The following is an 18,111-nucleotide window of genomic DNA, read 5'->3' as shown; positions in this document are numbered from 1 at the left end:
CTTCTGAAAATGATCTTGTTCCAGCTAGGGACCCTCATTTGTGTTATTGAAATCTTTCAAAAGAAATATTACAGCATTTTGAATTGTATTTCAAGATTGTATGCGTGTGTGAGTTTGTAGATCAGCTATTTAATGGCCAATGTACTCTAGGGTTGAAGTGCTTAAACTAATATTGATGCTATGTTAACTAGGGATGGTCCGATCAGGTTTTTTGGAACCGATCACCGAGCACCGATCACAAAGGTTTGATCACCCGATCCCGATCAATCACCGATCCGATCAAGTTATTATTTATATTTTCTAAATGTTAATGTTTTAACTTTATTTCATTCATTCACTCATGAATTCATTTATATATTTGCCTTATAGTTATTTACCAGCATTACTATGTATTTATTATCATAGCAGTAACTAATTATTCCTTCAGCACTGTGGAAATCAATACCCCAAAATGGCCTCAAGTGGGCATACTGAACGGCTGGTTGATCAGATGCACCGATCCGATCGGATCGGTGAATTTACCTTTTGATCTAAACCACTGATTATCGCCGATCATGCTTTGATCGGCCCGATCCGATCCATTGCCGATTGATCGGTAACATCTCTAATGTTAACACATTTGGCTGGAGACCCTCTGGAACAATGTTGCAAATTAAGTTAATCATCTGGGGACCCCCCAAAATAATTTGGGGACCCCCCTGGGGGTCCCGACCCACAGGTTGAGAACCACAGACCCGTCTTACTGAATACTTTGACTGACACCTCTGTTTTCTCCTCTACAGATGTTTCCAGAACGGCGGTAAAGACAGACGCAAACACTTTCCCCCCCGACTGTGGAAGGTAGGGCTTCAAAATACAGCACCATTCATAGGGCTGTCACGATATGACATTTTACATGACGATTAATTGTCGCTCAAATAATTGAGATTAACGATTTAATTGTGTTTTTGTCGTTTATAATAACATTTCTGTTTGGCTTTTAGGCTTTGAAGTTGCACATGGCAGATATGACACATAACTTACATATACAAAGAAATTACTGACATATTTGACTTTCTACTTAAAAAAATAACGCGTCGCATCGCGACGCGTTGTGAGCTTGTAGATCTGCTATTTCCACTATTTCTGAAAATGTTTGTAAATGTATGAACATTTTTCAACATTCACGATTATGACAAGATATTTGCAATTATGTCAAATAATTGCGATTAGACGATTATGTAATAATTGTGACAGCCCTAACCATTCACACAAATAATATTCATCTTTGCTGTTTTGTTATTTTATTTTATTTGGACAAAAGTGTAACGCTGAGTATGAAAGCCGAGCTGTGTGCTCGCCGCGCTACCACGTGTGAGCGTTAAAACTACAACCTTTACCTTTACATCCTCGTCGGCTGTGTTTACCGCAAAACAGTACTGCATCGTGGGAATCGCAGGAACGCACTGTGTCAACGTGCCAGCAGGCTCTCTCTGCATACACCTTAGATCGGGGGTCTTCAACGTTTTCAGGCCAAGGACCCCTTAGTTGAGAGAGGTGAAGCAGGGACCCCCACGACCTTTTGATAGATTCCATATAGTTTCATCGTTTGACAGCACAATCATCAGTGTATTTTGGATTCATGTCAATGTGTGTTTTCAGATATTTAACCGCTTGAACCGTCAATACTTAATACACTTGACCTTTCACTCTGTACTTAGTCTGCTCTTTTCCCCTCTACACCAAAGCTCTTTGCCAACAATTGCAGATCTACAAGCTCAAAACGCCTCGCGCTGCGAGAGCTTGTGATCTACTATTTTTGGCTAAGGTTCTCAGAATATGGACAAGTGGGTTCAAGTGGTTTTAAAAAAAAGGAAAAAAAAAAGTTTCTATCACTCAAAGATTTGGAGGACCCCCTGTAGTAACTCTTGGGACCCCCTAGGGGTCCCGGACCCCCTGTTGAAGACCCCTGTCTTAGATTTCATGCTGATTGGTTGAATTATACAGTTGAGTCTTTGAGTAACCAAATCTGTGAGCAACCCAGAATGAGTACGCGTGCAATGCGCACACGTCATTGGATCAGTCCAAATCATTGACCTGATGCTATGGTTCTTATTTGCTGATGAAAGGGAATTCAAATGTTGCCGTAGCTTTTGTTAACCCATTCAGAACGGGTACACATATTGTGTTTCATTATTTTATGCTTTAACTATTGAAAAATAGCAGATATACAAGCTCACAGCGCGGCACCGAGTGCCGCGCTGCAAGCTTGTAGATCTGCTATTTTTGAAAAATCGTGAAAATTTGAATTTTGACCCGATTCTATAAGTGTCTTTTGAATCCTTCTAAGGTTTTTTGAAAAACCTATGTTTCTATGTCAGCAATCTGGCCAGCCATCGTCAAAGAAAAGGTCCTTTTCACTTCAACTGGAGCTCAGTTGGTCTGTTCTTGAGAGACTACTATGTCAGTGGTTCTCAAACCTTTTCATGTGAAGGACCCCCAAAATGATATTTATTTGGCCACGGACCCCCATCTCAAAATATCTAGTTCCAGGGACCCCCCAGAAGTTACAAACGTTCACTTTGAAAATACATATATTCAAAGATTTGCACACATTTTCACGACTTTTTCAAAAATAGCAGATCTACAAGCTTGCAGCGCGGCACTCGGTGCCGCGCTGTGAGCTTGTATATCTGCTATTTTTCACTGGTTAAAGCATTCAATAATTCTAGGCCTAAATGGGTTTTAACAAAGGAGGATTTATCATGTTGTAGTCATCTGCTTTTTGTATCTTCATTGTACTATGACGACGGTCATTGAATGTTTTCTTTTTCCTTCAGTTTTCTGAAAAAAACTTAAAAATGTTCATTGATTAGCACCGGGTTACAGTTGAACACCAGTGTGCATACGTACGGTAGTTTGAAGCCAGCATGGACAGTGCAATAGATTGAATATATCGTCGTTGTCGGGCGGAAACCTCGTATCTCCAAGTTTCAAATGTGTACGTTCTTTCGTAAAGTAAAGCCCTGCTTCATCATACAAGGCCGTCGCACAAAAGTAGTGAAAACAGCAGATCTACAAGGCTTGTGGATCGGCTGTTTTCTCTAGTTTAATGATGAATGCAAAACAAACGGTTTTGGACAAGGTTTCCACCCGACAACGACGATATAGCGCATGTATAAAGTAGCATATAAACAGAGGGTTAAACGTGTATGTTTGCAGTCTGGAGGATTACAATGCATGACCCTCTGACAGCCTGCATGCGCTCAGTGTACCAGGCTCCACTTACAGCAACGTGTGTGTGCGTGTGTGTGTGGTGTGAGGTCATGTCCGAGGCTACAGGGTCTGGTTACATGTGCGTTTGTCCATCCAGACCAACTGACACATGGCTCCTGCTTTTGTATCCCTCACCAATCTCTCCTTTTCTTCCAGTCTCTCTCTCCATCTCTCTCTGTCTGTCTGTCTCTCTCCCTCTCCTTCCTCTCAAACTTAGGGCTGTCACAATTATTACATAATCGTCTAATGGCAATTATTTGACATAATCGCCGTTATTTTTCATAATCGTCATAATCGTTTCCATGTTTCAAAATGATCATATATTTTTAAGCAAAAAATAGTGGAAATAGCAGATCTACAAGCTCACAACGCATCGCATCGCGATGTGGTTGTGAGCTTGTAGATCGGCTATTTTCACTGTCAATGTTCTTTTCTAAGTATAAAGTTGTCAAATATGTCAGTAATTTCTTTTTATATTTAGGTCATGTGTCATATCTGCCATGTGCAACTTCAAAGCCTACAAGCCAAACAGAAATGTTATTGTCAACGACAAAAACACAATTATTTGAGAGACAATTAATCGTCATGTAAACCGTCATAATCGTGATAGCCCTACTCAAACTCCTTCTCTTCTCTTCGGACAGGCAAGGTGTAAATGTATTCCACCCATGCCTATTACCTACTACTACTAGTGGTAAGCCTTGCCAAGCCATGTGGCCCATAGGGCAGGAGCCTATCTCCTGTTTCTGTAGCGTGAGGCAGCTTGATGTACAAGTACACCCCCTGGACATGACGCTAGTATGTCACAGGGACTTACCCCAAATTCAACCCTTGATGGTGAGTGCCAAGCAGAGAGGCTTTGGTATGACCCGGCCGGGGATCGAACCCTATCCTCCTAGTCTCAGGGCGGACACTCTAACCACAAGGCCACTGAGCTGCTACTACTACTACCACTGTTAACTAATAGTTCCATGCTAAGCATCAGAATGATGATCAGCAGGGCGATACCCAGCGCGCCTCATTAACCCTCCTGTTGGGCTCCACCTGTGCAAATTCACCATCAAAGAAACACACTGGATTTTACAGTCTGTCATCAGTTGACCCAAGCACGTGCACACATAGACATCAAAGGGGGCTTGAGCCCCTGCCCTTTTATTCGTCTGTAAAAAGTGCCCTCTCCAGACCATGAATGCAGTTTTTTACTATGGTGAAAGAAATGCAAATGCCCCCTCTTTCCATGCCATACCTGAAGGCAGCATTCAAGAGAATTGCCTTGTTCAAACTCTCCTGAACTTGAATGCAGCTTCTTATGATGAAAGAATTGCCATCTCTGTGTAGAAATCCATGCCGTTACGCCACATCTCCAGTATTGACTTGATTATGCTTAGTTCAGTGTGGGATCAAGCACTGAAAATAACAGACCGCGACGCGTTGTGAGCTTTGAGGTCTGCTATTTTCGATATTTCTACCAAAAGGCCATTTTAGAAATGTCAGCCCCTGCCTCTCTAACATTCTCTGCACCTCCCAGAGTTGACCTATTCATTCTCCATTCTTTGGGAAGATTCAGTATATTATTGTCTGAAGACTGTATTGCCTGGCCCCTTGTGTTCCGAGCAGGAACAGAGAAATGCTAAATATACACCACAGAAAACCTTTCTCCACGTGTTCAAAGGGATGTTGTACAGTGGAGACATGCAGTTGAGAATGTTTGCTAATTAAAGGCTACAGTGCTAAATATAAGCTTGTCGGGGAGACAGTGTAGGAGAGGCAGACTGTAGGAGAGGTGAGAGAGACGGTGAGAGGCTAGACATTATGAAAAGCTTGACAGGGAGACAGTGTAAGTGAGGACAGACAGGAGGAAAGCTGATAGACAGACAGAGTGGGAGAGACGGACATTGGGAAAGCTGGTAGGGAGACAGTGTGTAGGAGAGACAGACAGACGGTAGGAAAAGCCGAGAGGGAGACAGCGTCACAAGCTGCCGGGATTTTGTCCCCTGGTGGTTGTCGTGGGGTTAACAGCATCAGGGACGTGCAGAGAATGTTAGAGAGGCAGGGGCTGAAATTTCTGAAATGGCCTTTGAAGAAAATATCGAAAATAGCAAACCTCCAAGCTCACAACGCGTCGCGCTGCGACGCGTTGTGAGCTTGGATGTCGGCTATTTTCAGTGCTTGATACCACACTGAACTAAGCATAATCAAGTCAATACTGGAGATGTGGCGTACAGCATGGATTTCTACACAGAGAGTGCAATTCTTTCAACATAAGATGCTGCATTCAAGTTCAGGAGAGTTTGGACAAGGTAATTCTCTTGAATGCTGCCTTCAGGTATGGCATGGAAAGAGGGGCATTTGCATGTCTTTCACCATTAGTAAAAACTGCATTCATGGTCTGGAGAGGGCACTTTTTTACAGACGGCTAAAAGGGCCGGGGCTCAAGCCCCCTTTGATGTCTATGTGTGCACGTGCCTGGTAGTCATGTTAGAAATGGTAGACGGCAGTGCAGGAGAGGGGCTATTTCTGAACACAGGAACAAATGGCCCAATTGTCCTGCCTCTAGGTGCATGAAATCACTTGATATGTAACGCTAAAGTCATACAATACCCTCCTAGGGACCTCACAGCGCTGGTATGTGTGTGTGTGTGTGTGTGTGTGTGTGTGTGTGTGTGTGTGTGTGTGTGCTCCCATGCACATGTGTACACCCACACACACACACACACACACACACACACACACACACACACACACACACACACACACACACACACACACACACACACACAGTGCTATGCAGGGATTTGCCCCCGAGCTAACTGTGACCTTTTAAATTTTTTAGGGCCGTGTCAAATCAATTAGTGCTGGATTAACCTGCCATATGACCGCTGTCCGATTGGCCAGCAGGGAGTGTTTATGACTCCCTATGGTCTCTCTCTCTTTCTGTGTGTATTGCTATAGCAGGGGTCTTCAACGTTTTCAGGCCAAGGACCCCTTAGTTGAGAGAGAACCTGTTCATAGATTCCATATAGTTTCATTGTTTGACAGCACAATCATCAGTGTGTTTTGGATTCATGTCAATTTGTGTTTTCAGATATTTAACCACTTGAACCGGCAATACTTAATAAACTTGACCTTTCACTCTGTACTTAGTCTGCTCTTTTTCCCCTCTACACCAAACCTTGGTGCCGAAAATAAGAGGTGTCTTACTAGTTATTTATATCGGGACTCGGATCGGAGACGTTCTGTCCGATATCCGATTAATTAAGTAACATTAATTACCCTCATATCGGCGTCCGATACCGATACAATATCGGATCGGTTGCACCTCTAACCTGAAGGCAGCATTCAAGAGAATTGCCTTGTCCAAACTCTCCTGAACTTGAATTCAGCATCTTATGTTGAAAGAATTGCCCTCTCTGTGTAGAAATCCATGCCGTTACGGCAGATATTGACTTGATTATGCTTAGTTCAATGTGGTGTCATATACCGGAAATAGCCGACCTCCAAGCTCACAACGTGTCGCGCCGCGACACGTTGTGAGCTTGGAGGTCTGCTATTCATGGGTTGCATTTGTAGTCCTACACCAGCCATGTTGAGGACCAACACAGGTGTTCTGATTGGCATTGAACATTAGTTATATGCCAATCAGACAAATTGAAACACCCGTGTTGGTCCTCGACAATGGCCGTTTAGGACTACAAATGCAACCCATGAATTTTCTTTATTTTCACCAAAAGGCCCTTTTAGAAATTTCAGCCCCTGCCTCTCTAACATTCTCTGCACGTCCCTGGTGTGTGTGTGTATGTGTGTGTATGTATGTATGTGTGTGTGTGTGTGTGTGTGTGTGTGTGTGTGTGTGTGTGTGTGTGTGTGTGTGTGTGTGTGTGTGTGTGTTAAGCTGCAAGAGTTAGGGCATTAACGATAAAATCGACAAGTCGACTTAGTCGACTTCATTACACAAGTCGACTCCCACCAGAGAAAGTCGAAGTTGATCATTATTTTTGCTCCATGTGTGCGTCTGTACAGCATTCAAACAGTAGGATTGTTTATTGTCAAGGACGGAATGATCCAATATTACAGTGCTACATTACATTTGGTATAACACGGTTCTATTGTGAAAATAGCAGATCTACGTTGTGAGCATGTAGATCTGCTATTTTCACAATTTCTGCCTCTAATATTTGACAATTTGGACAATGTTTAATTTGCCATTTTAGAGGTATTAAAAAAGTCCTTAAATTGTCACTTTAGAAACGTGAAGATACCCCCTATACACTTAAACGTTATGTTGGTTTGTTTACAGTTGAGTGAGAAAACAATGTTTCACATTAAGTTAATCATCTGGGGACTCCCCAAAATAATTGGGCGGTCGTGTGTGATGTGATGACGTCATCAAACGATAAAGTCGACTTCAACTCAACTTTTTACTGAGTCGAGTCGACTTGCAAAAATCACAAGTCGTTAATGCCCTAATATACACGTGATGAAACTTAGTCAGACCAAGAGTGTCTATATCCCTTTCAGAAATCACAGTGAACAGGAACAGAAATAATAACAATCCATAAACAAAATAACTTATTTCAGTTACTACACAGTGTCACTTTCAGTATTTGTAGGAGAAGATAGAGTAGGCCAGGCCTTTACAAACTTTTGGCGAGACTTGGTGAGAGGTGGGTTTAAAGGGACCCTGGTCCAGGCCCCTGTGTTTTCCTGGCCCCTCTTGACCCACTGTGGGGATGACAGGTTGGGTCTTAAGATTTACAGTCCGCTGCACCACCGTGTCACATACCCGATTTGAACGTGGCGGCCGTGTGGCCGGACGACAACAACACGTCTCTTAACTGAAATTCGACACGTTCTCTTTTGGGCCGCAGCAAAATATGAATGAGATCTGCATGGTGTCTCATGCTTGTGTCTCATGGGGTCTCAACCTGTGGGTTGGGACCCCCAGGGGGGGTCCCCAAATGATTAACTTAATGTGCAACATTGTTTTCTCACTCAACAGTAAACAAACCAAAATAAAGTTTAAGTGTATAGATGGTTTATGCACATTTCTAAAGTGACAATTGAAGGACTTTTTAATACCTCTAAAATGACAAATTAAACATTGGCCAAATTGTCAAATATTTGAGGCAGAAATTGTGAAAATAGCCAATCCATATGCTCACAACGCCTCTCAATGCGAGGCGTTGTGAGCATGTAGATCTGCTATTTTCACAATAGAACCGTGTTATACAAAATGTAATGCCTCTACTCTTAGTGCTCGTAGGGTGGGGGGGGGGGGGGGGGGGGGTCCCCAGTTAAAATATGATTATTTTTGGAGTCGCGGCCTGTAAAGGTTGACAGCCACTGATGTAGGACACGAAATAAGACGTTAGAGTCGAGAAAAATGTGTCATGATTCTGAGGCTGCCTTTCTCGAGAAAGATTGTGTCACCGAACGCAGCGAATCTTAATTTAACCCCTTAGAGTGTTAAGCAATTATACCCAATTACCCAGAGCCACAGTGGTCCATTTTTATACGTACAGGGAATACTGTGTTGACTCCAGACTGTACTGTTCATTGTGGATGGTGTTCATAATAACCTATCCTCACAAGACTAACTAAGGCATCTCCCATCTGTCTGGAGATGAGTGTGTGTGTGTGTGTGTGTGTGTGTGTGTGTGTGTGTGTGTGTGTGTGTGTGTGTGTGTGTGTGTGTGTGTGTGTGTGTGTGTGTGTGTGTGTGTGTGTGTGTGTGTGTGTGCGTGCGTGTGTGTGTGTGTGTGTGTCCAGGGGCGTCACAAGGGGGGGGGGGGGGGGGGGCTCTCTTTAGCCATTGAAAAATAGCAGATCTACAAGCTCACAGCGCGGCACCGAGTGCCGCGCTGTGAGCTTGTAGATCTGCTATTTTTGAAAAGTCGTGAAAATGTGTGAGAATCTTTGAATATATGTACTTTTTAAGCGAACGTTTGTAACTCAAATTTTGCTTCTGGGGGGTCCCTGGAACTAAACATTTTGAGATAGGGGTCCGTGGGCAAATACATGTCATCTTGGGGGTCCTTCACATGAAAGGGTGTGTGCACCACTGACACAGACACATACCGGTAGGTTTTTTCAAAAAACCTTAGAAGGACTTGAAATATTCCGACTACGCACACATTTTCACGATTTTTCAAAAATAGCAGATCTACAAGCTCTCTTGTAGATCTGCTATTTGTAGTTAGTTAAAGCACACAATAATGTGTAATAATGCGTTCCCAGTCTAAACGGGTTAAACCCCCTCCCCCTATGAAGAACATTCATGGGGGGCCCCGCAGTGAATCCTTGTACCCAGGGCCCAGAATTTGGTGTGAAACCCCTGTGCCTGTCTGTGCGTGTGCGTGTGTGCGTGCATGTGTCCATGGCAGAGCGTTGAGTGTGTGCAGGAATTTTAATGTGCTTGTCTTTTGTAATGTGTGCAGACAGGGGAGTGAGGTTGTGCATATTCATGAAGCTAGACAGGGCTCTGTTCCGAAGCCTCACTGCAGCTTACAAGGCAAGAGAAAAAAGAAAAAACTGAAAAGAAAACAAGAACGGTGTCAACATATTGTTGCTGTCGCCGGGTGGAAACTTTTCAGGAAGTGGAAAATAATAGCGTGTCTTCCAATGGATCCAATGGAGGGATGGGACCATATCGCCGTCGTCGGGTGGAAACCTTGTATGTCCAAAACCGTTCGTTTTGTATTTATCATTTTAAAAACGATTTAAACTAGTGAAAACAGCCGATCTACAAGCACACAACGCCTCGCACCGCGAGGCGTTGTGTGCTTGTAGATCTGCTGTTTTCACTACTTTTGTGCGACGGCCTTGTATGATGAAGCAGGGCTTTACTTTGCGAAATAACGTACAAATTTGAAACTTGGAGATACAAGGTTTCTGCCCGACAAAGACGATATCAAAATGTCATATCACGATTATCGTGACCCAAGAAATCCTGATTTACGGTATTCTCGCGATAACCAAAAAATCCCCAACATCCATTATCCTGAAGGCGGAACATTCTGCAAAAAAAAAAAAAAATAGCAGATCTACAAGCTCACAATGCGTCGCAACATGACGCGCTGTGAGCTTGTATTTCGGCTATTTCTTTTGGCAAAGAGATTTGGTAGAGAGTGAAAAAAGACTGTATCAAGTACATTTATTAAAAGTGTGATTTACTAATATAGGGTTTTAAGTGGTACCGGATATGCAGCTCGGCAAATAAAAGGTGAATTGATCCCAGACAGAGGACGATATCACGATAAATTAAATCTCCACGATACGATTATCGGGAGTGTTTCTATCACGATAAACAATAATATCGCTTATCGTCCCATCCCTAATCCAATGTAGTTGTTATTTAGTCACAAGTTCTTATTAATACTTTTCATTGGTTCAATATTTATGTTTATAAAGTGAGAGAAATGTCACTCCAGGTTAAATAAAAGGCTTAAGGCACCGCAATGTACGTTTCAACCTAGTAGGTCTTCCTCAGCGCAGAGGAAGGCACGCGCTTTAGGAAGGCACACGTTTCAACCTAATAGGTTGAAACGCGTCTGTTGTCTCTATCAAAATAAAAAAAACTATATGTAAATATGTAAATTTCTTTGTGTGCTGGCTATATATTACCTTCAATATTTACAGTACAGCCCATGAACGCACACACTTAACCTTTTTCATATAATAGCAAAACATAGCCAATCTACAAGGTTAACACACATGTCGAAACATGGATATATGAGGTTTGTACGAGACAGTGACGATATATCAATTCAAATGAATATCACTGTCATTCTACAAAAACATATTTTCAATTTCAAGTCTTTCACCGAGGCATAAATTAGACGGTTAGACACACAGATGGACAGAAGATTGTGACAGAAAGAGAGAGACAGATATTTATCGCTGGATTGATTTTATAACCTGCTTTGGGCAACGTGCCATCCTATTAAAACAGCCTGTGAATTAGAGAGATAGAGAGGGAGGGGGGGGGGGGTAATTAGAGATAGACAATGAGATACAAAGAGAGAGAGAAAGGCAGAGGAAAAAAGAGGGGGGAGAAAGGTAATCAGAGACAGAAACAGAGTCTGAGATGGCGAGAGAGAAAAATAGGGACACAGAGATATATAAAGCTATTTGAGCTAGAGAGAGAGAGAGAGAGAGAGAGAGAGAGAGAGAGAGAGAGAGAGAGAGAGAGAGAGAGAGAGAGAGAGAGAGAGCAGGGGTACCATCTATACTTTAGATATTGAGAAATAGCAGATATACAAGCTATTTTTGAAAAGTCGTGAAAATGTGTGCAAATCTTTGAATATGTATTTTTCAAGCGAACATTTGTAACTCAAATTTGGCTTCCACGGGGTCCCTGGAACTAAATGTTTTGAGATGGGGTTAGGCCAAATACTTATCATTTTGGGGGTCCTTCACGTGAAAAAGTTTGAGCACCTCTGACATAGAAACATCGTTTAAAAAAAAAAAAAAAACTCAGAAGCATTTGAAATATTCAAAGACTTGCACACATTTTCACGATTTTTCAATAGTTAAAGCACAAAATGTGAGGGAATCCTTGTAAGCTAGGGCCCAGAATTTGGTGCGAAACCCCTGAGAGAGAGAGAGAGAGAAAGAGAGAGAGAGAGAGAGAGAGAGAGAGAGAGAGAGAGAGAGCATTTAAAGGCGAGGAGAAGGGGAATGTAAGCAGATGTAGAGCTGTCAGTAAGGTGTCATTATGTACATATTTGCGTGCTAACGTCTATGTAGCGCTGCGCTAATAGCAGGCCTTCTCTTGTCAGATATATAGGGCCGCTGTTGCGCGGCGACGTGTTCCCCCGTCGACTTGTGTTCCGCTAGCCGTGTATAAACACCACAGTTACTGGCAGGAACAATCCTCGCCCTGACCTAAACGGACCACACTGGGCTCATTTTGACTCGCTAGCACAGATTGTCCCCGTCGTGCCTTGCAGTGTGTTTTTAGCACATCCCGGTAGTGGTAAAGTAACTATAAGAACTTTTACTTAAGTGCTGTACTTGAGATCAGTTTTGAGGTATTTGTACTTTACCAAATTCCAATGCTTTTACTTCTACTCCACTACATCTGGGATCCAAATGTTGTACTTTTACTCCACTGCATTTATTTGAAAACTATTAGTTACTGGTTACTTTGCTCATATAAATTAAAACATACATAAACCGCTTGAGCCCTATTGTATACCTTGGCTATTTAGAAAATAGCCGATCTAGGTTGTGAGCAGGTAGATCTGCTATTTTCAAACAGTTTGTACTTTTACTTTTAGTACTTTAAAAAGTACTGTACATTTCTTTGCCAATACTTTTGTACTTTTACTCAAATACATTTTGAATTCTGGACTTCTACTTGTAACAGAGAACCTTTACAATGCAGTATTGATACTTTTCCCCTTCCCTCAGAGACCATACATGAAGCTAGATAGCATTTTTAGGTTTTAGAAAAGTTTTTTTTTTTTACTGATTAGGTGCGTGGTCTACCTACTGTATGTCATTGTTTTTTCTAGATTGATATTCCTATGCCTTGTTATATTGTTGTTGATGTACTGACATATTATCTTGCTTATTATATTGATGTATTACCTACTTATCGTAAGTCGCTTTGGATTAAAAGCATCTGCTAAATGCCTAAAAATTGTACTTTTTCCACCACTGCATCTCGGCCTACATTCTAAACACTGTCATTCGTGTTGACACTTTGTGGGAGAAACACTCCATGAGACTTTAAAGAGGTGGTCCCATAGTTTTGTACTTTTTCTGTTTTTCATGTGTCTAGGAGGTTGAAAGTACTTCATTAGACCCCCTGATGTGTTTTTTTTTTTTTTGAGAAATGATGTATTCTCTTAGTATTTGTTTGTTTTCGCTTGGAGGCTGCCCCTTGTGGTCAAAAGTGTCAGTTAAAAAACACAGATACTAAGTGTGTCACAGTATCAACTCCTCCCCAATTGCCATTCACCCAACACTGTGGGGTGTGGCTATATCAGCTGGGTCACCACCCACCATGCCATCCATGCATAATTAATGAACTGGGGGTGTGGCCACATAAAAACCCAATTTTAACTCTTTCTGTATACTTTTTTGGAAAAAAATCTTCCTCCTAGTATAATCATAATACCTGATAATCATGCTTTAGAGGGGGGGGGGGGGGGGGGAATCATGGCACCACCTCTTTAAAGTCGCTAGTGTTAGGCCGGGCCGATTTTTTCAAACACATTTTTGGACACTGCTCCAACAGATTTTGCCCTAAAATCACGCAAAGTGTTGTATAGAGTACTGTACATGTGAGCTGACGGATGCTTATCTCCCGATTAGGGAGTCTTACTGGTGTTGTGATGTGACATAACCGGAGTTCAAATCCAGTGTGAAATGTGCCATTCGGGTTCGGTCAAAAGTTTGGTCAAAAATCGTGGCGCCTACCTTGGTCTTTTTTTAGACACGGAGCGAGGTTGCAGGCTGATTTCTGATAAGCACATGTCTGCTATCGGTCTTTGTCAACAAGAAAAGCCTTTCATGTCACTTGTTGTTCTTTTAGGTGGCTATAAGTCTGTCACCAACTTAAGACTGTGTTGTTTCATGAGCTTAATTATTTGTTGGTTAAAGTAACATTCATTCATTAGTTCATACATAGAGAGATTTACGGTGTGTTATTGAACTTCATTCTTTAAACCCATTCAGAACAGGCACACATTATTTGTGTGTTATTATTTTATGCTTTAACTATTAAAAAATAGCAGATCTACAAGCTCACAATCTGCTATTTTTGAAAAATGTTAACATTTTAATTTTGACCCGATTTTGACCCGATTCAATAAGTGTCTTCTAAATCCTTCTAATGTTTTTTTGAAAAACACGTTTCTACGTCAGTGGTTCTCAAACTCTTTCATGTCAAGGACCACTAGAATTATATGTATTTGGCCGCCGACCCCCGACTCAAAATATTTTGTATCAGGGACCCCCCCAGAAGCAAATATTTGAGTTACAAATGTTCACTTTCAAAATTAGATATTCAAAGATTTGGACAAATGTTCATGATTTTTTGTGATTTAGCTATTTTTAAATAGTTAAAGCATTCAATAATTCTAGGCCTAAATTGGTTAAGCCAACACGTTACGGTATTCAATCCTTCCAACTTATTGTCAAAGGCCCAAGTGTGACACCCATTCTTGCATTTGTATTTGTGTGATCTCTTTTTGCCCGCTGTACAAAATATCGTTCAGCATTTTTCATGTTCCCCAGAATAGTTATGCTGGGTGGCTCAAGTGGTAGAAATGTTTTGACAGTTCGTATTCTGACTGTAACACTGAGGAAACTGTTGCATTAATGCTCATCGTTACTAAAAAAAGACACATGCGCACGCACACACACGCACACACTCACTCACACACACACATTGTGTAAACTTCCTGGCATTTGTATTTTATGCGAACCCCACCCATGTCAGGGCAGGATCAAACTGACTTAAAGAATGATCTATTTTACCACACACACACACACACACACACACACACACACACACACACACACACACACACACACACACACACACACACACACACACACTGCCAGAAATTTGTCACTAATGTTTGTTTTTCTTAGCAGTCAAACATTAGTGTGGTGAGAGGCAGGTGTGTTGTGTCTGATGATAGGGGGCCGTTGGTGTGTGCGTGCACTCGCGCGCGCGTTTCTGTGTGTGTGTGTGTGTGTGTGTGTGTGTGTGTGTGTGTGTGTGTGTGTGTGTGTGTGTGTGTCAGAGCAAGGATAGGGAGTGTTCCTTTGAGTGTGCTGCTCTGTTGAGTGTTTTTTATCTGCTTAGGGCTATGCAGAGAATGTGTTTGATGTTGGGAAACCAGTGTGTGCGTGTGGCTGTGAGTGTGCGCGCGCGTGTGTGTGCGTGTGTGTGTGTGTGTGTGTGTGTGTGTGTGTGTGTGTGTGTGTGTGTGTGTGTGTGTGTGTGTGTGTGTGTGTGTGTGTCGGGGTGCAGCTGGAGGGTGTTCACTCACACACCAGAGCATTCTGACAAACGATGAAGTCATCTTAATCCTCTCACCCTGAACTCTGCTGCAACTCAACCTGCAGCCAACACACAACAACGCAGCCGCCAGGGATTACCACACACAGTACAACCCCCGAATGTTATTGTAACTTTGGGAGTGTGAGGAGGGTCCATTTGGTGATATGTGTATACAGGGTGGTCACGATTATTACATGATCGTCTGATCGCGATTATTTGACATAATCGCGATTCTTTTTCATAATCGCCATAATCGTTTCCATGTTGAAAAATGTTCATATATATATATAAAAAATTGTGGAAATAGCAGATTTACGAGCTTGTAGATCGGCTATTTCCACTATCAATGTTCTTTGTCATGTATAAAGTTGTCAAATATGTCAGTAATTTCTTTGTATATTTAGGTTATGTGTCATGATTGCCATGTGCAACTTCAAAGCCTAAAAGGTTAGAGAAACTGTTTAGAGCACAAAGGGTTCCCGAAGGGTTCCCAGTTAGAATCCGGGCTCCCCCTGAGTTAATGTCGAAGAGTCCTTGAGCAAGACTCTGAACCCTTGATTGCTCCCGGTGAGTTTGGTGCCTTGCATGGTTTCCTCCGCCACCGGTGTATGAATGTGTGCAATCTATGTAAAGCGCCTTGTAGTGTGTGGCCTTAAGGGGAGCAAATGCTAATTTCGTGCAAATTTGTCTTAAAGCTCCAAATTTTGCACAGATGTAGCCCAGGGCATGCTCTAATGATTTAGCTAGGGCGCCCGAGTTTGCGACCTTCGGGGTCGCCACAGTGGCCAAATCAAGTTGGGCTCCCATCGACTTTCTATACAGGAGGAAAATACCCAGAAAAACATATTTTTTTCTTTTTCTGGGTATTTAAGTAGGATGTGAGGGGTCTAACTATAGGGGTTTGTCATGATGCTGAATCCATTGCAAGTATTTGTTTTGCAACAAAAACATTCCTTGGGCTACAAATGGCCCCAGAAAACGATGGTTTAGTGGACAGTTTTGTGGGCGTTTGCTCCCCTTAAGGCCCCACACTTGATAAAAGCGCTATATAAATGCACCATTTACCATTTATTGTCAACGACAGAAACACAATTAAATTGTTAATCGCAATTATTTAAGTGACAATTAATCGTCATGTAAAATGTCATAATGGTGACAGCCCTAGCTGTTGGTCAGTGAAAGGCTCCAGTGGGTCATTGGAGGTGGACAGCTCGGCTGCTAACAGGTCACGTTGTTCTTCAGCGAGTTTCATTCCTGGAAGGGTTTGAGGTTGTGTGACACACAGTCACATTCTGCACCGTAAAATCCTCAATGTTAGTTTACCCTTATACGGGTCCATTTGGTTACGTTTGTACACTCAGAGTTACAAGAATGGACACATTGAGACTGAGGGTTTTAACTGTGTAAAGGTTAATGCATGAAATCTGGCGTTGAATACGCCTCCATCTGTGGTTCTGCATGTGATATAAGTGACCCATTTCGTTTCTTTTTGAGGAAGTCATGTATTTCTGCTCACGTCGTTTGTGTTCTAAAAACAAATTTCGGTTTCTTGCGTTTTTCATTTTCGGATCGTTCCTGTGTGTGTCTGTTAAAGAAACCTTTACCGATATTTAAGTTTCTTGCTACTCTCTAGGTCAGGGGTCTTCAACAGGGGTCCCCCACATCTTTGTGTGATAGAATCTTTTTCTTCTCCTTTTTTATATTAACCACTTGAACCCTAGCGTCATATCCTGAGAACTTTAGCCAAAAATATCTACAAGCTCACAACGCCTCGCTGCTGTGAGGCGTTGTGAGCTTGTAGACCGGCTATTTTCGGCAAAGAGGTTTGGTGTAGAGGGGGAAAAGAGCAGACTAAGTTCAAGAGGTTAAATATTTGAAAACACAAATTGACATGAATCCGAAATACACTGATGATTGTGCCGTCAAACGATGAAACTATATTGGTTTTGGGGGTCCCTGCTTCATCTCTCTCTCAACTAAGGGGCCCCCGGCCGGAAAACGTTGAAGACCCCTGGTCTAGGTATTTGCCAGAATCTGTAGCTTACAATACGCAAAAGCCACTACACGACTACACATGCACGTACGGACGCACACATGTGAGGAAAAAGAATATTGTGAAAAAGTTAGAAGTCACTCAGTGAGTGTGTGTGTGCGTGCGTGCGTGCGTGCGTGCGTTTGTTCACACGCTATGCAGTCCGTCGAGTGTAGTTTCAGGCTTCAGGCTAATTTCAACACTTGCCGGAGCTGGAGAATGATAAGCGTATAAGGAATGTTTACGTAATGCGTGTGTGTGTGTGTGTGTGTGTGTGTGTGTGTGTGTGTGTGTGTGTGAGTGACTCCAGGGGCAGTCGTAATGTTGATTCATTCATGTAGTGAACGGTAAGCAGCGGTCTTGCTAGCATTAAAACAGCGTTCCACTCTATTGCTGGAAACAATTCCCCCTTTACCAACACCTGTCATCGTTATAAATCCCTTCTACACACACACACACACACACACACACACACACACACACACTAACATACACACACCTTGTTATTATTATAATACGAGGACATAAAAACATCTTCATAAATGCCACTTTTATCATTTCCTCCCTCAGTCTTTATCCTAAGGCCTGGGTGACTCAGACAGACATCCAACTATAACTATACATCAGGCATAACTCCATCCCCAAATCATAACCTCTAAATGTCTAATCTTAAATTCACCCCAAAAATTACGTTGTTCCTGTCGATTACTCACCCCATGGAGACTCGTGGATATTCTTTAGTTTTTGTCGCATTCCTAAGCCAATCATTTAATATAATTTAATATTAATGACCAGCAGTGGT

General features: G+C 42.2%; 1 protein-coding gene across 1 annotated transcript in view; it reads left to right on the top strand.

Moving 5' to 3' along the window:
• The first annotated feature begins 794 nt into the window (after window positions 1-794).
• Window positions 795-18,111, top strand: part of hdac7a (histone deacetylase 7a) — a 122,733-nt gene continuing 105,416 nt past the window's right edge. Inside the window, exon 1 of the mRNA XM_080733992.1 lies at window positions 795-840. The gene's annotated coding sequence lies outside the window, so the exon portion shown is untranslated. The remainder of the gene's footprint in view (window positions 841-18,111) is intronic.

Source organism: Nannobrachium achirus (assembly GCF_963921795.1).
Source record: "Nannobrachium achirus genome assembly, chromosome: 9".
Taxonomy (NCBI): Eukaryota; Metazoa; Chordata; class Actinopteri; order Myctophiformes; family Myctophidae; genus Nannobrachium; species Nannobrachium achirus.
The sequence above is the reverse complement of the archived record's forward strand: the minus strand, read 5'-3'. Positions and strand labels throughout refer to the sequence as shown.